Below are 17,504 nucleotides of genomic sequence, written 5' to 3' on the forward strand. Positions count from 1 at the left end.
AATTTAGCCCATCCATGTTATTTTCAGTGCTAACTGGTCAATTAGCACTGGCCCCAAAAGAAAGCAGTTAGAATACGTATTACTTGGAAACCACTTTTTGGGAGGCGTCTCATGTAAGAAAAACGATGCAATAATTTAAAAAATACCATTGCCCCTTTTTGACCCCAGCGGCTAGTCCCCGTTTAAGGGCTCTGCATATGTTCCACTTGGAAACAGAAAATGACGCCATCTGGTATTTTTTTGGACGCAGTTCTGTTTAGTTACAAAGTTCTGTGTCTCTGAATGCAGCAGGAATCAAATTGCATGAAACAGATTCTTTTATTCACACCACCAAGAGCTCCCTTTTCAGTCTGCTTCCTGATCCAAAAACCTCTCCCCAGATTGCTTCCAGAGCCAGCCACCATGCTGTCAGCTGCTCCTTTGGACCGTCTCTCTCACTTGTCTGGTCTTAGTTTCTGTAGTTCTCTCCCTCTCCCCTCTACCCCGCCCCACCACATCACAATACCCAATCGAACCATCCGCCTACTGGGTGCTAGTTTCTGAGCAGACTCTATTAGGCTTTGTTTTAGGTGTGGACTCTGAACTGTTTTTACAGCTGATTTAAATGGGGGACTCATTCACACACGAGTTTCAAGAGGTTTTAAAATCAACAGTTTTTAAGAAGAATATTGGGGATGCTTTTTTTAACTGTGCTCCTCTGTTTTAACTAGTACGTTCCGCCGTTAGATCCACAGACAATTGTTTAGCAGAGTACTGGATGCAGAGTTAGCTTAGAATATATTTATTTAGTTTTCTGTCCCTCTACTTTATGGAGAGATACATACATGAATCCATACATGGTATCCCTTGCTGCCAACAATTAAACAAACTGGGGCCCAGATCCTCAGCTGCTGTTAACTGGTGTAGCTCTTGTGACTTCAGTTTCCTAGGGGTTCTGTTTGCTGTTGTGGGGTGGATTTTTGTGTGTTTCAGAAGTATAGACTTTTCCTGATTTAATTCTACCCCAAATCACAGTAATTATCCTCTGTTCACAGATACACATTCACTTGACAAGCCATTTAGATGGATGAAAAGTTCTGCAGGATGTCGCAGTTATCTATACAATAAAATGGTGAGACTGACATATCCTACTGATTTAATACCGATCACATGTTGTTGTTTTTTTAAAATGCAGATTATTTTTTCCTTTTTTAATTTTCCTTAGTAGCTTGTATTGTTTTTATCGTCCTACCTTCTTTTCCTACTCAATTTTGGGGTAATTTAAATAAAATCTCGAACTCTGTGTAAGAGATGGGGGACCGGGGGTGGGAGGAGATCTGTTGTTTCAATTGAATTCTTGTTGCATTTCCCATACACAATGGTAAAACTGATATTTGCAGTCCAAATGACCTCTGCTTGAGATGAAGAGAACAAGACAAACACAAGCAGTCTCCATGGGAGAGTACACAGCGTGTCCCTCTGCCATGGAGTCAGAACAACATGACTGCTGAAATCTGTATCCAGAGAGAGACCGATTATAAATTTTAAGGTACACCACACAGAAAACAAAAAGGTATTGCAGTGTCATAGCTCCATATACAGCAAAAGCCTGACCACCTTATTCAGTCAAACTCCTACTGAAGTCAGTGATAGTTCTGCATGTGTGAGAAGGCCAGGATTTGGTCTTTATGATCCTCAGGACATCAGTTCTGCTTGTAAATCTTCCTTGCTCTTATTGGTCTGGAGGGAGCCAGTGCTTTTTGATGCCACAGGAATTAGATAAGAAAAATACCATTCAGTCGCAGAAGGCACAAAAAAATGACACACAAATATTTTTGCATTGTGGATTATGATACAAGGATGAACAACTAAGCCATAGGAGTGAGAGTTTTACATTTTGTTCTTTGATGGACGGCCTGACCCAAAGCCCACTGAAGTCAATTGGAAGACTCCTATTGACTCCACTGGGCTTTGGGTCAAGCCCTAAGGGTATTCTACACTGCATCTGGGAACAAGTCTCCCAACCCAGATCCAGACTCGTGCTGGCAGGCTCACGCTAGCATGCTATTAAAAGAGGTGTGTAGAAGTTGTGGCTCAGGCTGGAGCTCGGGCTCTCAAGCCTGGGGCGAGGGGATTGAGAGCCCACACTCCAGCCTGAGCAGGAGTGCAGCAATGTCTGCACTCCTGCTTTTAGCATGCTAGTGCAAGCTCCAATAACACAAGTCTGTGGACCTGGGCTGGGAGGCTCGCTCCCAGGTGCGGTGAAGCCATACCGTAATGCCCAACTGAACTCCAACTACATTACATTGCTTTTAGGGTTCTAAGCCCGGGAAGTTAAGTAAAGCACTTCTACCCATAGTCCGTGACTTCCAGCAATATTGTTATTTGCTAGATTTGAGCAGATAAAATGCAGGTTTCAGTAGAAAATTAACCTTTTTTTAAACCCATGATCACACAAGCTGGTGCGCAGCAAAAGCCAGGGCCATAGCCATGCATTTTCACATAGCCCACAGTGTATTGCATGGAAATTGTACAGTTCTCAAGACTATGGTTCATAACCATAGGCACAACACATTCTGCTAGTTGTCTGTCAAACATCTGTAGGCTTGGTAAATCTGTAAATCTTTAAATAGGGTGAGAGTCAAAGGGCTTCATTCCTCTTGCAGTACTGAAGTCCTTGGATTTCATAGAGCCAGTCACTTGGATTTTAGTCGTGTTTATCCATCAGTGATGACAATGCTTGCTCACATCGGAATAGTGCTACACAAGGGCTAGGTATTAATTAATCATTACTATATTGTTTTGTACTTTTGAGCAGGAGAACTGGTACCAAAAGAGTTAGATGCAGCAATCCCTGTGAATTTCTGAGTAAATACTGGGAATTCCGAGGCAGCAGCAAACTTTAGGGAGATATTGCAACGCTGATTATGCCACCTTACACAAGCCAACCCAGTGATGGCTTTATATAAGAATCTGAACCCAATTCCAGACATCTTGGTGCAGAGCTCTCCACCCACCACATCACTTCTTCAGCTCTGCCTTACACACATCAATCTGTTTTAATGTTTGAATGGAAGGATACAGTTTGACCTAAACCACTGGACGTAAATGGTTATATGATTTAAAGGCACTAATGCAAGGGCAGAAAGCTCTACCGGTGCAGTCAAATTTATGTCCCTAATGGATGCTTCCTGTTTTATTTTAATTACCCATCTCTGAAGGTATTGCTTTTTCCCAGCTTCTCTGTTGTTTCAGAGTTAATTACCTTTTCATGATCACGTGCAGTCATAGAAATGAGATGTAGAGAAGACCTGTTAGGTCATATAGTCCATCCCCCTGCTGGTGTAGGATTGTTCCCCATAGTACATTTCCTATTGCTTTATGCAGCCTAGGTCTAAATGCCTCAAATGATAGGAGTTCCACCATGTCTCATGAGTGAACAGTATTCCAGTCTAATAGCACACACTGTCAGGAAGGTTTTCCTGATAATCAGTCTGAGCTTTCCATTTTTTTATTACACTTTATTACACTTCGTCGTTCACCTTATACCATCCTAATTAATTAGCCTGTCTCCTTAACAGATCCAGATTTTCATATATTATTTGTCAAAAGCACACCTACTACATCATTAAATTCACATTGAACTGAGGATTTCCCCTATTTTCAACACAGAATACAACAAGGAACTCCTCTTTCTGGAGGAAACCCATTTCCATTCAGAACTTTTAAAAAGCCTTTGGGGATTATTCAGCTATAAATATTTTTTAAATAAAGTAATACCAATTTATTGTGCGCAAAACATGCTCCATGCTATAAAAGGTGATTCCTGAACCTTCCATATGGACTCCACATTGGCCTGCAGGGTGTGATAGTCACATGACTATTAGTAATGAAATGCACCCTGTGCTTTTGATGTCCTTATAATCTTTGTTTCATAATTTACAATTGTTTGAAAGTATGTAGAGTATTGTAGGTGGGCTAAAGTGTGTAATCTAATCTTCACAGAATGTAATTGCAAAGCACAAGGAAAATGATAGTTGAAATCAATAAGCAAATTGTTTATTCTCAACCATTTCTGTAGGTTCTTATATTTTTTTAAAAGTGAATACTGTGTGGCTGATTCAACACTACATCATTGCATTCAGTGGCAATACATGGCAGGGAATGGAGTAATACACAGGTGAATCAGTCCCTGTGTGTGTTGGGGTTGTTTTGTTTTTAAAACAGTTTTTAGAAATTTCAATCTTAAAATTCATACCCTTCTGCATTCCTTAATGTTAATGGTTCACCTCCCATACCAGGTCCAAGTATGAAAAAATATCCATATGAGATAAGTGCTTTACTTAACTTTAGTCCCCTTTATGTTGTACATTTGGCTGTGTACTGACATTTGGGTCAGTGCAAAATAATTACACATCATGTGGATCATACCATTTAGGAACAATTATGGGCTTTCTGCTGGACTGACATTCAGAAGTTTTCCGAGAATCACATTGCACTGAATGCTACCTTTGCCCTTTACCTTACAAAACAGTCATGTTAAAGATTCAGTCAAATGCAGAAATTTTGGATGGGTGAAAAACTGTCAACTGGCAAAGCAGGGGCACAGGAGTCAGGACTCCTGGGTTCTAATTTGTGACTCTTGTGACTGGTTTGCTGTGTAATACAGAGAAAGTCCCTCAGCTGGCACCACTGTAAAATGAGAATACCTAACTGTCTCACAGCAGCATTATGAGGAAGCTATTTTGACTACCTTAATATTATATATATATATATATATACATATATATATATACACACACGCACACACACACAAAATATCATTATTATGCCTAATTGAAGGCCAGCCTTTGTAAGTACTAGGCCATAGTGGAGCAATAGTGACTATCAGTAAGTTTCTTAATAAAAAAGAAAGCTTTCTTCAAAGTGCGGCTGTTTGTGATTTATTATTGATCTGAAGAAACTGCATCTCTTTCCAAGTATTCCATTTATAAAGCAATGTTTTAATAGCTAGCTACGGGAAAGGTATTGGGACGCCAACTTGACAAAACATTCATTTTCCTGAAAGTCATTAGAGTTTTCATTTATCATGCTTTCAGATGCCAATTTGCCAGTTCATACTGTGAAGCCGCCACTATGTTTTGTGATTGCCCAACATTTCTTTGAACAGAAGGAATGTCAGAGAAAACGGGCAGGAAGGGGGGGAATTGAACGGTTTTGCAAATGCAAAGAGGCCTCAGCACAAACTCACAGAACAGCTGGCTTGTGGAGCAAAGTGATACAGGCTGGGGTGAAAGGAGGAGGTGTGGAATCCTCTTGAACTGTGCTCCATAGGGTGTTCTTTCAGTAATAGAAAAGCTTAAGAATACTCAACAGTGATATGGCAATAGAATGTTTAACATTTGGTGCAAAGAGGTCAAGTGAATGTAGGATTAGAGAGTGGCTATTACCTCAGCCTTTTCCCTTTAAATCTGACCCCTAGCCTGGATTTTGGCTTGCCCTGTCTTCATTTAGTGTGTGGGTTTTTTTTTTGAAGTTATTTAACATTCCCAGGAAAAACCTCAACAGCCATCTCTTTACAGGAGAATCTGCTACTCAGTGAAACACAGTGTCCTGTATATGTGAGGGGTAATAGGGAGTGGATGGAGAGGAGAGAAGAGAAGCAGAATCATAATTGAATTCATTAATCTTATTTCAGACTTGCTGAATGAGAATTACAAAGAACTGGGCTGCATCCAGACTTACTGTAAATACAGTTTTCCTAGCGGGTATGTGAAAGCTCTGTAACAATAGACACATTTTTGTTTTCCTAAATTTCCATCTCTGTACAAATGAATAAACCAGGGGTTCTTTTATACAGTTTTCTGGCATGAAACCTACCCTACATATACACTAAATACATGGCATTCATTTAATTATGAAGACAGATGCAACGCTGATCACTGAAAGAAGAAAGGGGAAGAAAACAGGGAAGGCAAGCCAACATTTGAAAGTCAGGCAGGTATAAAATCTCCAGCAAATCATCAGATTTAGAGTTTGATATTTCCCTTCCTCCCCCCAGATTTAGAGTCTGCACTCTGCGTAAGAGGCTTCTGAAGGCAGCTCTGTTTAATAAACTCAAAGATCCAAGAGAAACATTTGCCAAAAAGAATACCAGAGAATCTTGGGTTTCAAAGTGATTCAAACACATCTTTTTATTATAAAGTGCCTTTTCAATTAGGATGCTAGAAATCAAATGTAAGGTAATGATGGCAAGCCTGAATGGCAGCCGGAGGGCTCCATGAGATTTTCCCTTTGCATTTGTTTCAGCTCCTTGGAGAAAACTCAGATGAATTTGATACCAAACACTTACATTTTCCCTTCTTGTCTGAGCTTTTAGAACTTTGTCATTCCCTCTAGTCTATTGTGAATGTACTATTAATACCATAGAACTTTTGTTTCCAAGAGTTAGGCAGTTTATTCTTTAACCAAATAAATAAATAAAATAACTAATACAAGCCTGGGCCTGTTTCTAATTATTGGGAAATTAGATGGGGAAGGAGGAGGGGGGATCATTTTGACAGTCTCTGTATATTGGAAACATCAAGTAATGACCTTTATTACTAATGACCCAGGCCCTCCGGCAATGAACCTAGACAACACTGATTAAGAGAGAAGTCTGCTGGTTTTTACAGCCCTATAAAATAAAAGAAGTCTTTGTGTTAATAGAGAACGGGTATGACACAGAAAGAAATGTAAAAATGAAAGAGCTATAAAAAGAAGAGATTTTCCCCCCCTCTGTGCAAGACAATAAGAACTTAATTCACAGATATAAAAGCTCAAACAGTAATTTTATAAAACATTGCATGACTAGGTTCCTTTGAATAGGCAAATCCTTAATAAGCATTATTAACCCAATCTTGCACTAGAGATCTGCATATTTCCATTTCTCTCTCTCCAAGGGAAATACAATGGCTTCCTTTTGGGAATATTATGGGTCAAAAGGTGGCTTAGGACTCTTTCTAGTCTGACCAAAGTATCAAAATAGCAGCTGAATCCATTAGCGTAAATAACCCATAATACTCTTTTGTACAATGTGCTTGATGGGGTGACTTTTTTTCCCATGGGTTGGTTGGTGGGTTGTTTTAGTTTCTAGGTTAGTTGTTTCTACGACTGCTTTGGGTGGGGTGTTCCACATGTTTACACCACCCTCTGCTAGAAATTTATGCTTTGCCTACAGTTCCTGCCCACCCACAGTTTCCTTATTCCCAAATCCAAGAGTTTAATAGCCACTTAAGAAGAAAAAAGTGAAGGGTCTTAGATAAGCTAATTCCTCCATGTATTTTTTGCTAACACGGTGCCCCAGACTAGGTTATAACATTCTAAATGCTGACTAACAGATTAGATATTATGTAAACTAGCAACATAAGTGTATATATGGCGCTGCTACACATCAGCTTTAATTTGACAATAATACAGATTTGATATAGACGACTAACACAGTTGACAGGATATTATAAGAAAATGTGGGCCTGTCTCTATAAAAGCAGAAAGTGAACTGGATTTGGATTGACAACGCAACCTAGGGCAATTAACCTGTGAAAGCATGCTCATTAGGATATAATAGAGAGCCCATGGAGCGGGGAGGATGTGAATGAGAACTACAAGACAACTGTTCTGTGGATATCCTTTCAAAAGAAAAAGGTCTATCCTATTCTATACAGGTTCTTATACTGACCTGATCACCCTCATATCTAAGTGCCTGATGGTAGTGCTTTAAGTGACATAACTAAAATTTGTCACGTGGTTCATTCTCTCTCAAATTGTGTATGCAGTGTTGTGTTTTGTTTTAGTCTTTGTTTTTAAATGTACACTTTGCTGTGTTTAAGATAAGAAGGCAGATCAAAGAAATGCCCCTTGCACTTGGATCAAAGGTAGTGAGGTTTGTGATGGTCCTTAGTTCCTGTGGGACTTTGTTCCACAGCCTCAGGCTGATCCCCAAAACATCTCTGTCTCCTGCACAGATGAGCTTTAAGCATATGGTAGAAAATTCCAGTGCGCCTTGAGGAGCAGAGCTGTTGACCACAGTGTTCATTCCACAGTTATAGATACCTGGGTCTAGGCCACGGAACACCTTGAAGATAAGAACTGAGACCTGGAACTTGATTGATTTGTTAATTTGTTGATTTAAGCTATTAAAGGGGCACAAGGGAAAAAAGGAACCCCAAACATCTTGTCCAAATCAATTACTACAGTCCTGAATGGATATGGGAAACTTACAGTGGACATGGCAGGAGAAACGTGGAGAATACATTATGGAAATACTTTTGTTGGGGGGGGGGGGTGTCAGAAGAGCCAATCAAAGCAACCTGAAAGATATAACTAGGGAACTCCAGAGAGATAAAGTAGAATGATGACACACAACATCTGATATCAGAAGGGACAGATACCTACCTGGAGGCTAAGAGCTGGGTTTAGATATGCTGCCTACCAAATGTTTGGTGAGAAAGGAACACAATGCACTCTCAGGAAAAGTATAATTTTGCTTTTTTCTGTAACTACGTGGATTGTATCAATGTAGCTGAACATCTGCAGAGTTCAAGTCAAGATAAGTTATGCCTACCAGTTCTTCTCTTTTATTAGTAGTATTATGGTAACATCTGGAGGCCCCACTCAAGGATCAGGACCCCATTGTTCTAGATAGACCAAGTATTCTCTCTGGTTTTAATATTATTTTACTACAACCCAGGTGGCCTTGTGTTTTTTTACTAGGAATTTCATGCAAACCATCCAGAAGGAGTGAAAATGTAGACTAGCCATTACAGGTCTCATACAAGTGTGTTTTGGGAAATGTCTTGAAGGAGGAGAGTGTAGGCAGCCCAAGAAAGCAGCAGAAAGACAGTAGGGCAGAGAGGTAGGCAAGTTGTGCAGGGATCTGCAAAGAAGGACAATGCTATATACAACTTTCCTGACTTGTGTCCTGTCCCTCTTCTTATGTATCCCAGTGTTTTCTCTGTTTTTTCAGTCTTGGCCTTACAACAAGCTGATAGTTTCATGATTCTGCCTAGCATTCTTGCTAGGTCCTTCTCCTGCTCTGCTGTGTTCTGTAGAATGCACATTTAACATACTGGAATGTCTATTACTAGGCCTTATACCACACGACCTGACACTTGTCTAATTTAAAACTAATGAACAATTTATCTGCTCATGCTCTTAACCTATTTATGTCTCTCTGGATTTGACACTTTACCTTGACATCATTTGTTGGCTCACTCAATTAGACAGGGTCTGTAAACTTAGATACCTTGAGCTAAATTCTGGCCCTCTGCATAAATGTCTTTAAATAGGTGCATATTAAAACTGCAAAACCATTAATTCACAGTTTAACCATCTCTCCCACTGATCAGTCCACATACCGATTACCCCTGCAAAGAGCATACATAATCTGTGTTGGGATGCTTGTGCATTTCCCATTGCCAGCTCAGGGAGTAGACACAGAAATGTAGTAGCACCCCTCCCTGGCTTTTAGCCCTGGTCTTGAATGCCCCTTCAATAGTTCCTATCATGGAAGCTTTCAGGTTGGCCTCTCCATAAATTTTGATGGAGCCAGAATTGGTGCAAGATTTTGGGGCTACTTCTATGCACACATGGTAGCCAGAAGTTGGTACCACATTAATGGTGTCCTCTTCTAAGTCGTTTGGATACTGAATGAAGAGTATCAGCATTGATCCCTATTGACTTCATATCTTTTCCCCTGGCAGTCCGAACCTTTTACTATTGTAATGTGAACTCAGTCACCAAACCAATTTTTTTTTTTTTTTTTGTCTGTCAGGACAACTGCTAGGCCACACTTTATAAATAACCTTAGGCAAAATCTAGCACCATTCACATGACTTTTGGAAATCCAAGTAGATTACATTCATCCATATCTGCTCTTTGCATTTATCTCAACAAACTTTTACATCTTAACCAGACTTATCAGACAAAATTTACGCTATGTGGACTCATACTGGCTCATTCTGAAGATTTTATTTTGTCCAAATGTCTCCCAATGTATATATCACTAATTTTATGATCCACATTTTCCTAGCTCTTCCCTATTCCTTTTCTAAAAGGTTAAGGGGGAGGGTGCTTCCCTCTGGATTCTTGGAATTAAAGCTGGTCAGCAATTTTTTGACAAGACGTTTCCCATCAAAAAATGTTAATTAATCAAAACAAGAACTGTTCGTGGGAAGGGGTCCATTTTGACAACTTTCTTGACCCAAAAACATTTTTTTAAAAGTTTCCAGTGTACAACAAATAACTTGGTTTTCTGATTTAAAATGAGTTTTTGTTTTGAAATTTAAGCTAATTATAGTAAATAAAATGAAGAAATGGCTGAAATATAAACAAATCATTTTGATTGACCCAAGATTTTTTTTTTCAGTTGGTGGGTTCATGAAATTTGAGATTTCAACTTCATCCTGATTCAGGATGGGAAATTTTTTCAAAATCATGAAAATTTTCCTGAGTTAAGGAAATGCTTTCCTACCCAACTGTACTTTGTACTGCATCTATTGCTAAGAAACTGTTTGAACAGTCTTAGCCTAGTTTTTTTGTCAGCCACCTCACTTTGTATTATTTCACTGAGTACAGCAAATGAATGATAAAGCCTTCTAAGAAAGTAGGCGAAAGGATGGCAGGTGAGCAGAACTCCAGAATCATAAAAAGTTAAATAGAACAGAATAGAAAATGGTAACACATTTAAAGAGGAACAGAAATTAAGGAGTTCCAGATCTCCAGAAACGTTCACTTTCAGTGATAAACAGCGAGAAGCAAGAACATGAAGGGATGGCTCCTGGAATAGTTATAATGGAACAGAGACTTTCACCTCCAGGTTGATGCTCTGAATAAAATCCAGCTAAGTTGGACAGCATAGTCATTGACAAATGTCATTGCCAGATCTATCCCCTGTTGTGACCTGCAGCAAAACCAAACATGTAGTTTCTGCAGAACGTTCCCTACAGATCAATTGGGATTTTTCATTTTTGCAAATGGGAAATGTGGCTTCTCTCTTGCTGAGGTTGATTTAAAACAAGATATCAACAAGCAGCCAGTCATACAGTAGTCTTTGATGGTCAAACATATCTCTCCCCCACCCCTTCCCTTTTGCTACCAAGAAAATGTTACAGATTGCTATTTATGTGTAGCTTTGCGATTTACGTGGTGGGAAAGTAAATTTCTGCTAGGTATTTCCTTTCTTGAAGTTACCTATCCCAAGAAACCTCTGCTGAGTTTCTGAAAGCTCTCAGCTTCTCCAACTCTAAAGCCCACAAGTCCACTTCACACAGCTTGGCCACTTCTGAAAGCACCAGATGGATGGTGTAGTGGTCAGTGCTGCACTTCGTTCTTTAAATGATTTTCAAGTCTTCAGATATAGACGGTGAGACGGATGGTGCAGCATGTCTGTGATTTATCACTGAGCTCTTTTGTCAAAGATGTTTTTAGAAGTTTAAGTTAAATAGAGTTTGAAACAATGACTAAAAATCCCTTTCCCTCACTATTACAAACATCTAAGTCTCTCATTGCATCCTAAGGCCACTAACTCTCTGTAGTCTTCAAGCAAAAACAAACCTAATAATGTTAATTAATAATGTGTATAACAATATATACATTTCTATAACCTCTTTCACCCCCACAAAGGATCCTAAAGCGCTTCACAAACTACATTGGACTCAAACCACTCACAGGCACCTAGATGCAAGGGAGAGGGTGGCAACCAGTCAACACAGAGGATATGATAGTGGGAGTGGAAGTTCAGCTTTGGTGAAGGACACTGGGGTAAGTCCCCCTCACCCACAGTTACAAGAAGCATCATGGAATTTTCAATAGCCACATGGAAATCATATTCAAGGCCTCATCTAATTGACCCGCACACGGTCACTGGCATGGCACTTAATATATTTATGTATGAAGGATGAAGTCAACCCTGCTAGGTTGAAAATCTGTGGTGCTAGGAAGTGCAGGGGTATCAAAGCTGATGTTTAGCCCATTATGCCCACCTGCTGGGCTCAGATCACATATCTGGTGAGTTTATTTATTTTATTATTATAGCGGTACCTTAGAAGCTCCACTCAGGGATAAGGCTCCCATTGAGTGGGGTGCTGTACAAAACAATCAAAACAAATATAATCTCTGCCCAAGAAAGCTCACCATCTAGGCTTAAGACAAGATGCAAAAATGAGTGAAATGCGGAGATGGAGGTGGGGGAAGAGACAGAAAGAATAAACTGAGCACATTTTGCATCAAGCAGATTGCCTAAGCACTGTCAGAAGATAATGCTCTGTAAGCATCACGGAAGAAGCATCTGAAAGAGAGCAAGGTGGTGACTTTATGAATTTTGACTGGGAAATTTTTCCATATATTGGGGTTGGCTCTGAAGAAAACAAAGTTGCACGTAGGAAAAGTGGACAAGCAGGCAATTGAGGCTAGCCTCATTCACAGAGGTCAATGTTGTGATAAACTAGTAGATCTGTCAGGTAAGGCAGAGCTAAGTCATGAATGGCTTTAAAAAGATCGGGGAGAAGTTTATGTTTGACATGGTGGAGAAAGGGGAGCCAGTGGAGGCATACAAAAAAGGGGCGATGTGGTTAGTCTGACAAGCCAGGGAAATGACACTGGCAGCAGGTTTTGGAACAGATGTGAGGGGGGCAAAAATGGAGCAAAGATCTGAGAGGAGGAAACTACTGTAATCCAAGCACAAGCTAAGGGCCTGGACAAGACAGAAAGGATGGGACCTTTGAACTATTATATAGAAAGAAGCAGCAAAATTCAGACATGACCTGGGCTCTGGGGCTCAAGAGGATGCCAAGATTTCACATCTGAATGAGAGGAAAGTGATGTTGTGTACCATGATAGAAGGAGACAGAATAAGCTTGAAAGAGAATGATTACAAGTTCCACTGAGGCCATAGTGAACTAAAGTAGAAGCCTGGACATTCACTGGGGAGATGTCAGACAGACAGTCTGGCAGGCAGGTCAAACTGCAGGTTTTAGAATATTTTCACAGGCAAAGATTGGACTATATGGCATTTAGCAGGTGCAGTATTTTCAGATACTCCTAATTTTATTTCAAAACCAAATTTCTTGCAGTGATTTAGATTAGCTGGATAATCCAGTCTTTGGGGACTGCAAACATTGATGGTTTTGAAGTTTATAAGGAAAGACGGATATAAGTAATCTAAGTGCAAAAAACAATCTGAAAAGTTTCACAAATCAGGTAACTCAAAAATGGCCAAATGGATTTTTATTAAGCTTTCCAAAAAAGTTTCTCGTGGGCTAAACATCAGGCCTGACAAGTTTAATCTAAAAAAGATAATCTTTTGAGACAGGTATAAGCCATTGAAAACAGGGGTTTGGAATGATATTATCCTCTCAAAGCTTTGCTATATAATATTGCTACACAAAGATTCTAGATAACATATATGTGCATACTTACAGATGCAGAAAGCTAAGGTGATAGCATAATCCATGAATATGGAAACCAAAGCAGAGTGTTGACTCATTTGTGAATTTTCATCCCTTACTGGTAACAAATAAAAAATGTTCATTTTATGCCTGCACTCTATAACGTAAGGTGTTATTTCTGCTATGCTTATTGGTCTCTAGAGAATATAAAAATATTTTTAAACACATTATGTTAAGTGCTGACCATTAGTGGCTAAGCAGCTACAGCAACAGTAAGACAGCAAGATGTTGGCAGGAGATGGGATGTCAAAGGCTGAATGAGACTTCTCCCATTGCATTCTGTTTCCCTCATTGACAGGTAAGTTAAACAGAGTGTCCCACATTCTGATATCATGCCAGCATTAATCTGATGTAATTCCATGAAATTCAGTGGAGTTTCTCTGCTTTATACCAGTGTAAACTTACAATAAAGTTCTGGGTCTGTGTCCCAGGACATGCATCCATGTTTAAATGGCACGATTAAAATTCTAAAGTATTAAACTGGCATTTTTATAAATACATTTTAAGAGAAAATAGGTTTCTTTTTGGTTTATAGATGGGGTAGTGATATCATATCAGAGTAACGAGATGCAAAGAATGTGTGCGAGCTCACCAAGATTTTCAAGTGACTCATGATTCTGGATGCCTCCATTTTTGGAGCGCCCAACTGGAGACACCTTAAAGGGGCCTGATTTTCAGAAAGTGCTGGCCACCCAAAATCAGGTCCCTTGAAAATATCTCGAATTGGGCACTCAGACACAAGGGCACCCAAAAATCACAAGTCATTCACTGGCCAAAGTGTATTGTAAAGTTCTGCCTAAACTCTCAAACTCACATTATGTATAGTCTCCAATTAAAAAAGATTTTTCCATTCTATTTACTAGAGTACAGTCCAGAATACGTATCTAAGAGCTCATCAGCAGGGTTGCGTTTTTCCCTTCACCTCCCTGGTCAGTCTCTGAAACGGTGGCTAACAACATTATGAAAGTTATCTTGGCTGGAAGAACTGCCCTCAGGAATGCTGCACTTCATGAAATGACATCATAGTATCAGCAAATGACCAAAGCTGTGATTTAACTTCTGTACGTACAGCTAGAAGCACTTCTGTCAATGATACAAAACCACGACTCCACCCACAGCTGTAACGTCTCAGTGTGGATGGGAAAATATGACAGTGACCATCTTTACCACCATTGTTTTGAACTCTCCGGTTTTTAGGTTCAACAAAGCATAGCATAAACCTAAAACCATAGAAATCTTTGATACACAAACATTAAAGAACAGAGTTAAATCCAAAGCTGAAGAATACTTAAAAGCACTTTGGAGTATAATTTCAAAGCAGAGAAGAAGAGGATTTAGCCTCACAAGTTATTCCAATTTGTCAATAGGAATCTGCTAAATCCCCTGCATACTGTTTGAAAAAGTGCCCCAAAAGGTATTACACAGCACAAGCGTGATTTAAGTATTCTTTATTTAGCATGGTAGCTACCCCGTGTAAGTACAACAGTAGAGTATGTTATGAAACATGACAAGTTTCTGCAAATTACCTGGTATTTACACAAACAGGGCCAGTCTCTCAGCTGGTGTTAATTGATGTAGCTCCATTGACTTCAGCTGTGCCAATTTACACCTGCTGAGCATCTGACCAACAGTGTCATCCTTTTAAAAGGTTTCAGAGTAGCAGCCGTGTTAGTCTGTATTCACAAAAAGAAAAGGAGGACTTGTGGCACCTTAGAGACTAACAAATTTATCTGAGCATGAGCTTTCATGAGCTACGGCTCACTTCATCGGATGCATATTTTTAGAAATATTTGCATTTCATCAGTCCGGTCTTGCCCCTTGAAGTCATGCATGCAGACACACACTCTCCACGCAGTCACTATCTCAGATCTCTGAGGGTGTCTCTTCACTGCAGAATTAGCTGGGGTCCTTACCTGGGTATTCCCTCTAACCCTACTCCCCTCCACAGACAAAAACCTCTCATCTGAGGTTAGTGGTGCTTTCAGCCTGGCCTATCTGAGGGTATGGGATCAAGCCTGGGTTTCACTTTCACTCGGGATGGTGACCCATCGCCTTTGCAGGGAAGACACAGGTTAAACCACTTGTGTGCCAATAATCCTCCAATGCCTTCCCCCAGTGTGCAAAGAAGAACAGATGAGTTCTCCCACCATTTACTGGGAACGAATCACAATGCAGCTCATCTTGTTGCAGCACAAAGAAGCCTGAGATGTGCCCCCAGAATTCCTAGCAACACACACAGAGAAGACAAAGTAATTTGGATATAGCTTTGCAGTGTGGCTGCTCACACCTGGGTGCTGCTCATGAAGACACACTCTGCAATGAGGACATAACTCAGAGAAAACTGAATCCCTATCACTGTCTTAGAAGCTCTGAGACCTTACTTCTGTTTGAAAATGCTTATTTGAGATGAGGGTTTATTCAGATCAACTTGTAGATTGCTCTATGCATATGTGCATCAAAACCTCTTAAAATCAAACTATTTGACCATTTTAAGGGATTTTGTTTTCAACTGATCAAACCAGATTGATATAAAACAACCACCACATTGCCTGTAATTCCCCCCCTCAAAAAAAAAAAAAAGTCAGTCAGGACTGGATTAAAGAGCGTAGGATTTAGGGGCAATAGAGTTTTACAGCTAAATTTAACACTTTCATGCACTGAGTCAGAACTACACATGTGCACAGGCCTGTTTTTGCACCTTCAAATACATCCAGAAGTGGAAACGGGGGAGGATAAAGGAGGAATAAACATGGCACAATTTGCATAAAGTAGCCTGCCTGAGCACTGTCAGAAGGTACTGCTTTTAAGCATCACAGCACAGGCTTTTCCGAAGGAGAGCAAGATGGCAGCTTTATGAATTTGATTGGGAAATTTTCCCATGTACAGGGAGTGATCCTGTACAAGGGGTCTGTGCTGCTTACCATCCACCATCACAAACTTCAGTTGGTACCGTCTGGTATTTTTTCAGGTTAGTTACTATAAGGTCACATTTTTCTACAGGCTGCATCATACTGTCATTGTACATTGTTAGACTGGAACTGCTCTTTGTAATGGGTGTGTTCAAGTCCAATTTACCCTGAGGAATCACATTGCAGGAGGCCCTGCTATCCAACTGAAATGACATAAGGTGGTTTCCTGTTAACATTGTTTCATGGAATAGGGGTTGGTATTGTCCCTTGTTGCTTTCCTGTCCCAACAGCCTGAACTTGATATGCTCTCAGACTCCAGGAGAGAGTTATGATATCACCACCACTGTCTGATGTGCCATGACTCCTTGTACAAACCTGATTGAATCTTTCTGAGCTCCTCCTCTGCTCTTGCACACACTGCAGAAATGGTTCAACTTCCACATTCCTTGCCATGCTGTCCGAGTGCAGGATATTTCTCCTTTGCTTGCTCAGATTGTCTCCCTCAGTAAACACATCTCACTATGCGTATGGAACCCTGGCCACCTGTTCCCCTTTGCTGTTGTCTTACTGCGTATACTTAGACTCAGACTTGAAGGTCAGAAGGGACTATCGTGATCATCTAGTCTGACCTCCTGCACATTGCAGGCCACAGAACCTCATCCACCCACTTCTGTAATAGAGTCATAACCTCTAGCTGAGTTACTGAAGTCCTCAAATCATGGTTTAAAGACTGCAAGTTACAGAGAATCTACTATTGGCACTAGTTTAAATCTGCAAGTGACCCGTGCCCCATGCTGCAAAGGAAGACGGAAACCCCCCAGAGTCTCTGCCAATCTGACCCAGAGAAAAATTCCTTCCTGATCCCAAATATGGTGATCAGTTAGATCCTGAGCAAATGGGCAAGACCCACCAGCCAGGCCTGGGAAAGAATTCTCTGTAGTAACTCAGAGCCCTCCCCATCTAGTGTCCCATCACCAGCTACTGAAGATATTTGCTGCTAGCAGTCACAGATCAGCTACATGCCATTGTAGGGACTCCTGGGAGGCTTGAGGCAGTGGTGAACTTCAGTGGTACAGATGTCTCTGCCTTGTTTCCCAGTAAGGTAATAGTTTTACCTTTCTGCTATTGTTGT

This window comes from Eretmochelys imbricata, chromosome 4, assembly GCF_965152235.1.
Source record: "Eretmochelys imbricata isolate rEreImb1 chromosome 4, rEreImb1.hap1, whole genome shotgun sequence".
In the NCBI taxonomy this organism is placed as follows: domain Eukaryota; kingdom Metazoa; phylum Chordata; order Testudines; family Cheloniidae; genus Eretmochelys; species Eretmochelys imbricata.